This window comes from Takifugu flavidus, unplaced genomic scaffold (assembly GCF_003711565.1).
Source record: "Takifugu flavidus isolate HTHZ2018 unplaced genomic scaffold, ASM371156v2 ctg226, whole genome shotgun sequence".
In the NCBI taxonomy this organism is placed as follows: Eukaryota; Metazoa; Chordata; class Actinopteri; order Tetraodontiformes; family Tetraodontidae; genus Takifugu; species Takifugu flavidus.
In genome coordinates, this window is record NW_026621893.1 from 3,930 (window position 1) to 14,592 (window position 10,663).

A 10,663-nucleotide genomic window follows, 5' to 3' on the forward strand; every position below is an offset into this window, starting at 1 on the left:
AGAGGGGGGAGCACATCCTATCAAACTGGGACCAGTCAGCTCCACCAGGAGAGTCCTCTTGTTCACAATCTGGAAGCAGATCTGGAGATGCTGAAATGAAGCCCAAACAAAGTAAAACTGTTCAATATGAGATTTAATTTGTGATGTCATGAATTTGTAGTTGTGTTGATGATTTATTATAGATGGAAATCATTGGTTTACTTATGTTCAGGAAGTGATCTGCAGGAGGTGATAGAAGGTCATAAGATGAGTCTGAAGAGAAGATGTGAACATGTGACTGAAGGAACTCATGAAGCAGGAAGTGGAACCCTGCTGAACAAGATCTACACTGAGCTCTACATCACTGAGGGACAAAGTGAGGAGGTGGACACACAACATGAGGTGAGACAGCTTGAGAGAACCTCCAAGAAAACATCCAGGACACTCCAATCAAGTGCCAGGACATCTTCAAAGTCTTATCTGAGCAACAGAGACACATCAGAGTGGTTCTGACCAACGGTGTCGCCGGCGTTGGAAAAACCTTCTCAGTGCAGAAGTTCAGTCTGGACTGGGCAGAAGGTTTGGAGAACCAAGACATCAGTCTGGTGCTTCCGCTCTCATGCAGGGAGCTGAACTTGATCAGAGATGAGCAGCACAGTCTTCTCTCACTGCTTCATGTTTTCCATCCAACATTACAGAAGATCAGAGCAGAAGATCTGACTGTCTGGAAACTTCTGTTCATCTTTGATGGCCTGGATGAAAGCAGATTTTCACTGGGTTTCAACAAGCATCAGCTCATCTCTGATGTCACACAAGTATCGTCCGTTGGCGTGCTCCTGGTGAACCTCATCCAGGGGAACCTGCTTCCCTCAGCTCTCATCTGGATCACCTCCAGACCTGCAGCAGCCCATCAGATTCCTCCCTCGTGTGTTGACAGGATCACAGAAGTACGAGGCTTCACTGACTCCCAGAAGGAGGAGTACTTCAGGAGGAGGTTCAGTGATGAAGATCTGTCCAAGAGAATCATCTCACACATCAAGGCCTCCAGGAGCCTCCACATCATGTGTCTGATCCCAGTTTTCTGCTGGATCACTGCTACAGTTCTGGAGGACATGATGACCAGAGACCAGAGAGGAGAGCTGCCCCAAACCCTGACTGACCTCTACTCACACTTCCTGAGGGTTCAGATAAAGAGCAAGAAGCAGAAGTATGGAGGAAAGCAGAGACCAGAAGAACTGACTAAGGCTGATAAAGAACTCCTTCTGAAGTTGGGTCGGCTGGCGTTTGAACATCTGGAGAAAGGAAACATCATGTTCTACTCAGAAGACCTGGAGCGATGTGGACTGGACGTCTCCGAGGTGTCGGTGTACTCAGGAGTTTGTACAGAGATCTTCAAGAGAGAGAGTGTGATCTTCCAGAAATCAGTCTACTGCTTTGTTCATCTGAGCGTTCAGGAGTTTCTGGCTGCCGTCTACATGTTCCACTGTTACACCAGGAAAGACACAGCGGTTATAAGTCAGTTCCTAAAATATTCTGAACCAAACACTTTTCCAGGTTTGCTGGGTTGTTAAATTACAATCCAGACACATCTCTTGATGACTTCCTCAGGAGAGCACTAATGAAATCTCTCAAAAGTGAAAATGGCCACCTGGACTTGTTTGTTCGCTTCCTTCATGGTCTCTCTCTGGAGTCCAATCAGAGGATCTTGGGTGGACTGTTGGATCAGATGGAGAACCACCCAGAAACCATCCAGAAGGTCCTCAACAACCTGAAGGAGGAGAACAGTGATAAAATCTCCCCAGACAGAAGCATCAACATCTTCCACTGTCTGATGGAGATGAAGGATCAGTCAGTCCATCAGGAGATCCAAGAGTTCCTGAAGTCAGAGAAGAAATCAGAGAGGAGACTGTCAGAGATCCACTGTTCAGCTCTGGCCTACCTGCTGCAGATGTCAGAGGAGGTTCTGGATGAGCTGGACCTGCAGCAGTACAACACCTCAGAGGAGGGACGACGTCGCCTGATTCCAGCTGTGAGGAACTGCAGGACGGCCGTGTAAGTAAAGATTTCTGGGGCCGGACATCGGCGTTTAAATCAAGCGAGTGGATCATGTCAGGTAGCAATACCCCCTCCAGTGGTCATTCCTTCAATTCTTTATCTCCATTGCAGCGTCCATGAATTAAAAACAACAACAATTCATCCAGAAATGTTCAACACTGGCTGGATATAAGTTCAAAGGTCAATCCAGACAAACCAACATAAGGCAGGAATAATAGGAGCCACAAGTTAACTGACTATCATGAAATTACTGTCATGTCATTAAATAACTTTTGTTTGTTTGTATACATCGTATTCAAACAACAGAAAAACACATTTTAACTAATGACACGTGACTATTTTGCTTCATTTGTTCAACGTAAAAACAGCCGGCCTCGTTGGTTTAAATGGGTGTTTTAGGTCTTTGTGGCGGTTCCGTTTGCAGCCTTTATGTCAGGGGTGGGGAACCCCCGGCCTCCGGGCCGTATACGGCCTACGAGACCATTTCTACCGGCCCGCAATGCAATAAGATTTTTATATTTTATATGTGCACTTATACAGTGGGACCGTTCGCTAAACTCCGCGAGCTGCGAGTAGCAGCGGTAGCGTATTTTTGCCTTTCGTATCCTGAAATTTATTTATTTTTTAAAGAAATTTATTTTCCTTGAAATATTTTCCCGTTTTCTGAGATAAAACAGACGGTTATGTTATGTCCGAGTCAAGGTCAGGATCAGTGAACACAGCATGTGATGTACGTAGTGGGCTGGACTGATTGACACGGACGAAAAATGCATAGCGAAACACGCTAAACTCGACGAGTTGAAAGGACAGATGAGTTTGGATAAAATTAGCGCTCTTCGCCGGAGTTTGGAGGCTCAACAAGCTGCTTTCACACGACCATGTACCGACAGAGAGAATATTACGCGTGCAAGTTTTGTGGTGAGTGAATTAATAGCCACGAAGCTGCAACCTCACACCGAAGGAGAGTTCGTGAACGTGCCTCGTAGCCGCCGCTGAGCGCTCGCGCCGGACAAGTAAAATTGTTTCAAGTGTGAATTTTCTTTTGTGAATAACTACTGAACTAAGACATATATTGTTATGATTCCAGTGGCTAACGGTATGTTTTTATGGTCAAGGAATCTAAATATGTAGTCAATGATATATGTGGGACTAATATTTATGGTGGAAATCACAATATGCCAGGAATTGTTGCGCTTGGCGGAGGTCTGCGCTCTCCGAGTGATTTCTAGTTGTTATTATTATTGTCTTTATCGTTCTTTCTTTTCATTTATTTTCCTGATTATCTTGTTGTATTGCAGTTTTTGTGAGTAGAGGCCTCAAACAGGCCCTTACTGGTCTCTTGCTTCAACTCTGGACCTCTTTTTATTGTTTTGTATGATGAAAACATATTTTACTTGTTTGTCATTTTATTCTATTTTTTTTTTTGGTGATTTTATATGCATGTGTGCTAAATAAATAATTCAAACTCAAATGCAGCAATCATGAGACTTAGTAACACAGTGGTTATAGACTTTTCTTTGTCTTTTTTTGCATCCCTAGGTATGTGTTCATAATAGTATGGCCCTCGGAGGACTTTATAAAAATTGAAATGGCCCTCGATATGAAAAAGGTTCCCCACTCCTGCTTTATGTGACCCACAAAGTTGTTTGACCCTTTCCACACCCGTTAGGGGGCAACTTCATCACTAGCAACAAAAGGTGCAGTGAAAATGATTTGAAGGGAAACAGGCAGATATAACAGAAGCTGAGGGCAATCGATGCAACCAGAGACTCTGATGTCATCGATCGGATCGCTGAATTAAGACTTGACGCACCATCGTACAAATTGGATGAAATGCAAAATATCCAAAGAGCCGATAGATAGATAAAAAGATGCACGTTTCTTTAAACCATTTGCTATAATCATTTTAATATTGAGTAATTATGAGCTGTTCTAAAATAAGACAAATGTTGAGAATAATTCAGTTGCATTTCAGATCTGATGGTCGTTCAAACTGTTGCTCTACGGTGTTGAATTTAGCTTTTCCAGGAAATGAGCTACATTTGTGTTGAGGTCGATTCTCAGATAAGTTGATTAGAAATCCCAAAGTTTGACTCACTATTTCTGTTTCATACACAACAGACTGTCTGTAGTGTTCTTTCAAAGAGTCACTGGGAAGTTGTGGCCTCAGCAATGACGTCAAACCCTTCTCATCTACGGGAGCTGAGCTTAATCACGAACCAAAGCCTGGCAGATGCCGACGTAAAGTTACTGTCTTCTGCAATGATGCATCCAAACTGCAGACTGGAGACGCTCAGGTCAGGAGGCCTCTGTTGGTCTTTTCTAAATTTCTTTACATTTTCTGCTTTTCTCTTCATTTTCAGATTTAGAAATGTGTTTTTATTTGCCCCATTTATTCCTTTTCCAGGCTGTGGAACTGCAGGTTATCAGAGATCAGCTGTGACTCTCTGGCCTCGGCGCTGAGGTCCAATCCCTCCCATCTGAGGGTTCTGGAGCTGAGTAGGAGCCAGCTGGAGGATCCAGGAGTGAAGCTGCTCTGTGGTGCTCTCCAGGATCCTCTCTGTGAGCTGGAGACTCTCAGGTCAGTCAGAGATGATCCAGTACTTTCCCAGGTGTAACTAGTTAGACAATAACTGTTTCCATGTTTGATCTTTGTTATAAACGTAGTGTTACAGTTCTCAGAAAAAAGACCACAGGGTTAGGGTTAGGACAGATTTGCAGTATTAAATTGGTTGTGGAAATCTGTCCCATGTGAGGATGGTCATCAATGACTAGAAAGGAAGTATCAGTTGTAGATTTGTCTTGTTTTATTTTAGGCTGGCCACAAAACCGCCCAAACATTCAGACCAATCAAAAATGGTTCTTCCTGTCTTTTAAAGATCAGAAGGAAAACTAGAAACCCCAAAAAGAAAGCTGCTGCAGTGTGCCATGCCCCTTCTCTCCTGAGAAAAGCCATCCCAAAAAAGAGAAAAGCCCAAGTGTGAAGTGAGCACCCTGTTAAACCTTGGTACCGAAAGCCTGCAGTCATTCTCATCTGAGGTGGCTTCATTCCAGCCAGAAGCCCAAACCTGCCTCCCTCTTAAAGGGGCAGCAGGTCAGTCCAACCACAGAAACCTTCATGAAGATCTGAAGCTTTCAGCATCCACAATTGTTGCACCTCACTTCCATTGGAGTCCAAATCAGAAGTCAACAAGTTGATTCTACACCGATTCTACACAATGCAACCATTTTAAAAAGGTTTCCATCCATAAGTTTTCACACATTTTTCGATAAATCTGTTTGTTCATCACCTCCTTCTGTTGTAATGGTCATTAAAGAAAATGACCTTATTGGAGTTTTTCTCCTCACAAATATGACTTTCTATGAACGATGCAATAAATGCAGCTTGCAATCTAAGACAATATGGAAGTATGTGTATATAATAGTAGTGGAAGTAGCTCATAAAATAATACATTTGCTCTTCTCATCGAATCTTTCTATGTTATTAAAGAAAAACCTGCTCTTAGTCAACAACATCTCAGACATCAACCAAAAATCCTAATTTTCTACAATCTAATATAAAACAGTAGAGAAGACTCTTTCTGCAGAGACACTGGTGGCAGGAATGCAGAAGTATCACCTGCTCAACTTGGAAGGTGGAGCAGAAACCACCAGCTGAGAAGGTCCTCAGCGAGAGGAAGTGGTGGAGAACCATGAAACTTGCTAAGCTCCACCTCAGCTCCAGAGACGGGCTGAGCTGGAGCTGTGGCACCAGGTATCGCCCAGAAGAGCCTCCAACAAACAAGCTCTTCTCTTGGGAGGAGAGGGCTTTGAATCTCAGCTCAGTGTGCTTGTCTCTAGTAGGTGGCAGCTGCACCTTTTCCTGAGGTCCTTGTTGATGCCCTGAGGGGAATTGATGCTCCTGCAATGTTTTCTGGCAGCATTGAGCTTGCAGTGGGGCAATCAAACACACTGTGGGGTGGCTCTCTTTCCTTCTCTCATCTGGAGAACAAGTGACACCAGCTGCCAATCATTGTTGGAGAAATGTGCAGTCAGGGGAACGATGCGTCCAGACTATAGCCACCCTTCCAGCATCCAGCAGTGTCTAAAACCTTTGATTTGGTTTCACCAGAGAGTGTAGGGATTGCAGGGTCGCTGCAGCATCGCCCACAAGCTATCAGGAGTGGGTCGCTTTGTCCCAACTCCTGACAAGAGTTGAGTGCTATTGAGAAATGTGGTCTCACAAACTTGGAAGGGATTTTGACCCACACACACTTTACATACGGTGTAGATCTTGTCCAACCGCCCTGAAAGAACCCAAAATAGGAACATACGGCAGATAAGCCGGTGCAGGACCAGAGGTTTGTTGCTTGTAAGCTGTGTTTTGCTCTGGTACATGTTGATTTTTATTTGTCTTCTCTCAAAATAATTGTTATTTTAGACTAAGGGAGTGCAGTTTATCAGAGACCAGCTGTGATTCTGTGGCCTCGGCTCTGAAGTCCAACCGCTCCCATCTGAGGGTTCTGGACTTGAGCTACAACACGTTGCAGGATTCAGGAGTGAAGCAGCTCTGTTCTGGACTGGAGAGTCCAAACTGTAAACTGGAGAGGCTTAGGTCAGTCTTCATTTTTCTACCTATATACCAGCTGCTAAGATGGTGAAGTGAGGCTGTTCTCAACACTGCTGTGATGCACCACATTAAAAAAATTCCTTGTAATATTGTGAATTCAGGTCTGACCCAACTAAGAACTAACGTAGGTTTAGTACTGACGCAGATAACATGCAGACCTGCACCGTATAACCTCATCCTGCATTTTTCAGATTAGACTACTGCAGTTTATCAGAGATCAGCTGTGACTCTCTGGCCTCGGCGCTGAGGTCCAATCCCTCCCATCTCAGAGAACTGGACCTGAGTCAGAACCGGCTGCAGGATCCAGGAGTGAAGCTGCTCTGTGGTTTTCTCCACTTTCCAAACTGCCGACTGGAAACTCTGGGGTAAACACCATTCTCAAAAATGTCCATTATTCCATCCGAGGGTCCTCACACTTTCTGAGTGTGTGTGTTGTGCCCAGTTCCTTCAGGAGGGGGGGCCACACGGGGACCACTTATTCATGATAAATTGATTTAAGGACAATGAAAAAGCCGACAGATGGTAACCAAAATTAGACAAAACTAGGTGAGGGTGCCTGGTAGACACCAGCCAACGAGGAGGGAGATGGTGAGGGGGACAGGAAGTCATCTAAGACAGGTTGTGCCTTTAAAGATGAGCCACAGGTGAGATGGATCTCCATGATGAGATGGGAGGGAAAGAGGTGGGAGAACCTGGGAAGAGTGAGGGCCAGAACAATATATATTCTCCTTTGGAACAGTGCAAACCTGAGAGGTTGGAATTGTGGTAATTACATATTACTATCATTTTTTAACCTGTAACTAAATTAAATATTTACAGATCATGCCTTTGATTAACCTTTCAGATGAATACTGGTTTCACTTATAACCTTATAAAAGTTTCCCTTCTTTATTTAGATTAAGTTACTGCAGCTTATCAGAGATCAGCTGTGGCTCTCTGGCCTCTGCGCTGAGGTCCAATCCCTCCATCTCAGAGAACTGGACCTGAGTGGGAACCAGCTGAAGGATTCAGGAGTGAAGCTGCTCTGTTCTGGACTGGAGAGTCCAAACTGTAAACTGGAGAGGCTCAGGTCAGTCTTCATTTTTCTACCTATATACCAGCTGCTAAGATGGTGAAGTGAGGCTGTTCTCAACACTGCTGTGATGCACCACATTAAAAAAATTCCTTGTAATATCGTGAATTCAGGTCTGACCCAACTAAGAACTAACGTAGGTTTAGTACTGACGCAGATAACATGCAGACCTGCACCGTATAACCTTATCCTGCATTTTTCAGATTGATTAAGTGCAGCTTATCAGAGATCAGCTGTGGCTCTCTGGCCTCGGCGCTGAGGTCCAATCCCTCCCATCTCAGAGAACTGGACCTGAGTTGGAACCAGCTACAGGATTCAGGAGTGAAGCTGCTGTCTGATCTCGTAGAGAATCCACACTATGGGCTGGAGACATTGAGTCAGTAGCTGGTTGAAGCCAGTCAACTCCCGCTCATCTGCTGCATCACTCACTGACCACTGGTGAAGAGCATCTGTGGAAACATCTGCCGTCTACTCCCTCCATAGATGAAAAATTCAGTTTTTAAAAAGCGCTGGTGGACTTTCAGGAGATCAGTCGATGGTCGACAAAGCAGAAGCAGCTTCGCCTTGAAGTTAAATTAGTTCCTGGTATCACACAATGCATCTTTATAAAGTTCTAAATGGCTCCTCGGCCACTCTTAGAAGCATGGAAACATTCTCTTAATTGTCTCTTCAAATGTCTGTATTATACGTTACTATTTTACATCATGCCTTCAGAATCTTTAGGGTTTAGTATTTACTGTCTCTGTGACATGGAGCATTGGAATATTTCAGCTGCAGCCAGCAAAAACCCATCAGAATGACGGCTATCGGTGGGAACCGCAGCTCATTTGACTTTAGTCAGTCTGTTCAATGTTATAGGATTTATTGCAATCTAATAAAAACTATGAATAAATGTGGGAAATAGGAAATAAAAAGAAGCAAAATGACCAAATAAAACTCCCATGAATACTGTAAATTTAAAGATGTCAAGAATGGAATATCATCTTAAATGGAATCAAACATAAAGTGAAAAGGCCTCCTTTAAGTTTACTGCAAAAATAAACACAAAATCAAGAGCGACACGCACCAAAAACGTCTCATTCTCTCTTCTGTCTCCACTCATTCTTTTATATTCTCTTAAGATAATGGGGACGGGGTCGTGTGATAACAAAACAACCTAATTGGGGACTATATTTTTGTTGCAAGAACTTTGACTCTTCAGAAGTTTCTATGTTGGCTTCCACAGATTGTGCATCCACTAAAAACTCAGTGTTTTTGAGGAACTACCAGGAGTGGCTGGAGTGGAGGCCAATTAAGATTAAGATTAAGATTAAGATGAACTTTATTCATCCCCGTGGGGAAATTGAATTATAGTAGCAGCGTATGCAGAGTAAAGAGACAGAAAAAATAAATACAGATAAGATTAGAATGTTATAAGCATATATACAGCATATATTATAAGCATATATATATATAATATATACATAATATAATATATACATATTATAAGCATTATAAGCATATATACATAAATATAGAATAAATTAGAAATAAAATTACAACATGAACATTACACAGTTGTTATTGGCTGGGTTAGGATGAGTTATATAGTCTGATGGCGGACGGCAGGAATGACTTCCTGTAGCGTTCCTTAGAGCAGCGAGGCTGCAGGAGTCTGTTGCTGAAGCTGCTCCTCAGTTTGTCCACTGTGTTATGGAGGGGGTGGGAGGGACTGTCCATGATTGTCCGCAGTTTCAACACCATCCTGTCCCTCACCACCTCGTCCAAGTTATCAAGTCTACAGCCAACAACAGACCCTGCCTTTTTAATCAGTTTGTTGAGTCTGTTGGCATCCTTTGCTTTAATGCCTCCACCCCAGCACACCGCAGCAAAGAAGATGGTGCTAGCCATGACAGACTGGTAGAACATGTGGAGCATCCTGCTGCAAACACTGAAGGACCTGAGTCTCCTGAGGAAATAGAGTCTGCTCATGGCCTTCTTGTAGACATCATCGGTGTTTGTGGACCACTCCAGTTTATTGTCCAGCTGGACACCCAGGAACCTGTAGGATGGGACTATTTCCACATCTTTCCCACTAATGCAGACTGGGGAGGGTGGGGACTTGCTTTTTCTGAAGTCCACCACCATCTCCTTCGTCTTGGTCACGTTGAGCTGCAGAAGGTTCTCTCTTAGTGTTGTTAGTATGATACTTGAGTTCTTTAGATATTGTTTCCAATTCAGGAATCTGCCGCCTTGAGTTGGCTTTTGTGAAGACAGAAATGTTGACAATAGTGTGGACCAAAGTGGGAAATTCAATTTTATTTAAACACAAACACACACACACACACGCACGCACGCACACACACACTCATAAAATATTAAATCTCAAACGATGTACAATAGCGCAACATTAAATCTCAATGTTAGAAGTACCACTACGGACGCAATATATTTCCGACCGCTATCATCCCGTGGCGCTGTTGTGCCGTTTCTATGAAGAGCGGCTCCTCTCCGGAGGATCGGCCATTCTTGGTTCATTCTTTGGTAAACTTCGCTGAAGGTAAGTTTGGGCTTCATTTCCTACTAAATTAATGAGGAAACTTTTCGTAATTGTGCATAGGCTGTGGTCAATTTTGTCCTAAATTCAATTTCAATATCAATATCAATCTTTATTTATATGGCACTTTTCATACGCTAGGTAGCACAAAGTGCCTCACAAAGGATAAAAACAGCAAAGAGAACAACAGAATTAAGAAAAGGACAGACACACACACATGCATACAACACACTTACACACACACCCACACACATAAACAAGCTGAGGCAAGCTGAGACATGGCTGGGCACCGAGACATGAGGCGAAGGAGACGCCACCTTTGGAGGCCCACCAGGCCGAGGGAGGTCACGGTCCGTGACCACAGGTGGTACCGCCACAAAGACCACCCCGACCCGGACAGACCGGAGGCTCC

General features: G+C 43.7%; 1 long non-coding RNA gene across 1 annotated transcript; it reads left to right on the forward strand.

Annotated features, from left to right (window-relative positions):
• Nucleotides 1-4,630: 4,630 nt before the first annotated feature.
• LOC130519846 (uncharacterized) lies at nucleotides 4,631-8,787 on the forward strand. Its single transcript, XR_008948491.1, has 2 exons — nucleotides 4,631-6,628; nucleotides 7,919-8,787. It is a non-coding gene; the product is annotated as an uncharacterized LOC130519846 (long non-coding RNA).
• The last annotated feature ends 1,876 nt before the right edge of the window (nucleotides 8,788-10,663 follow it).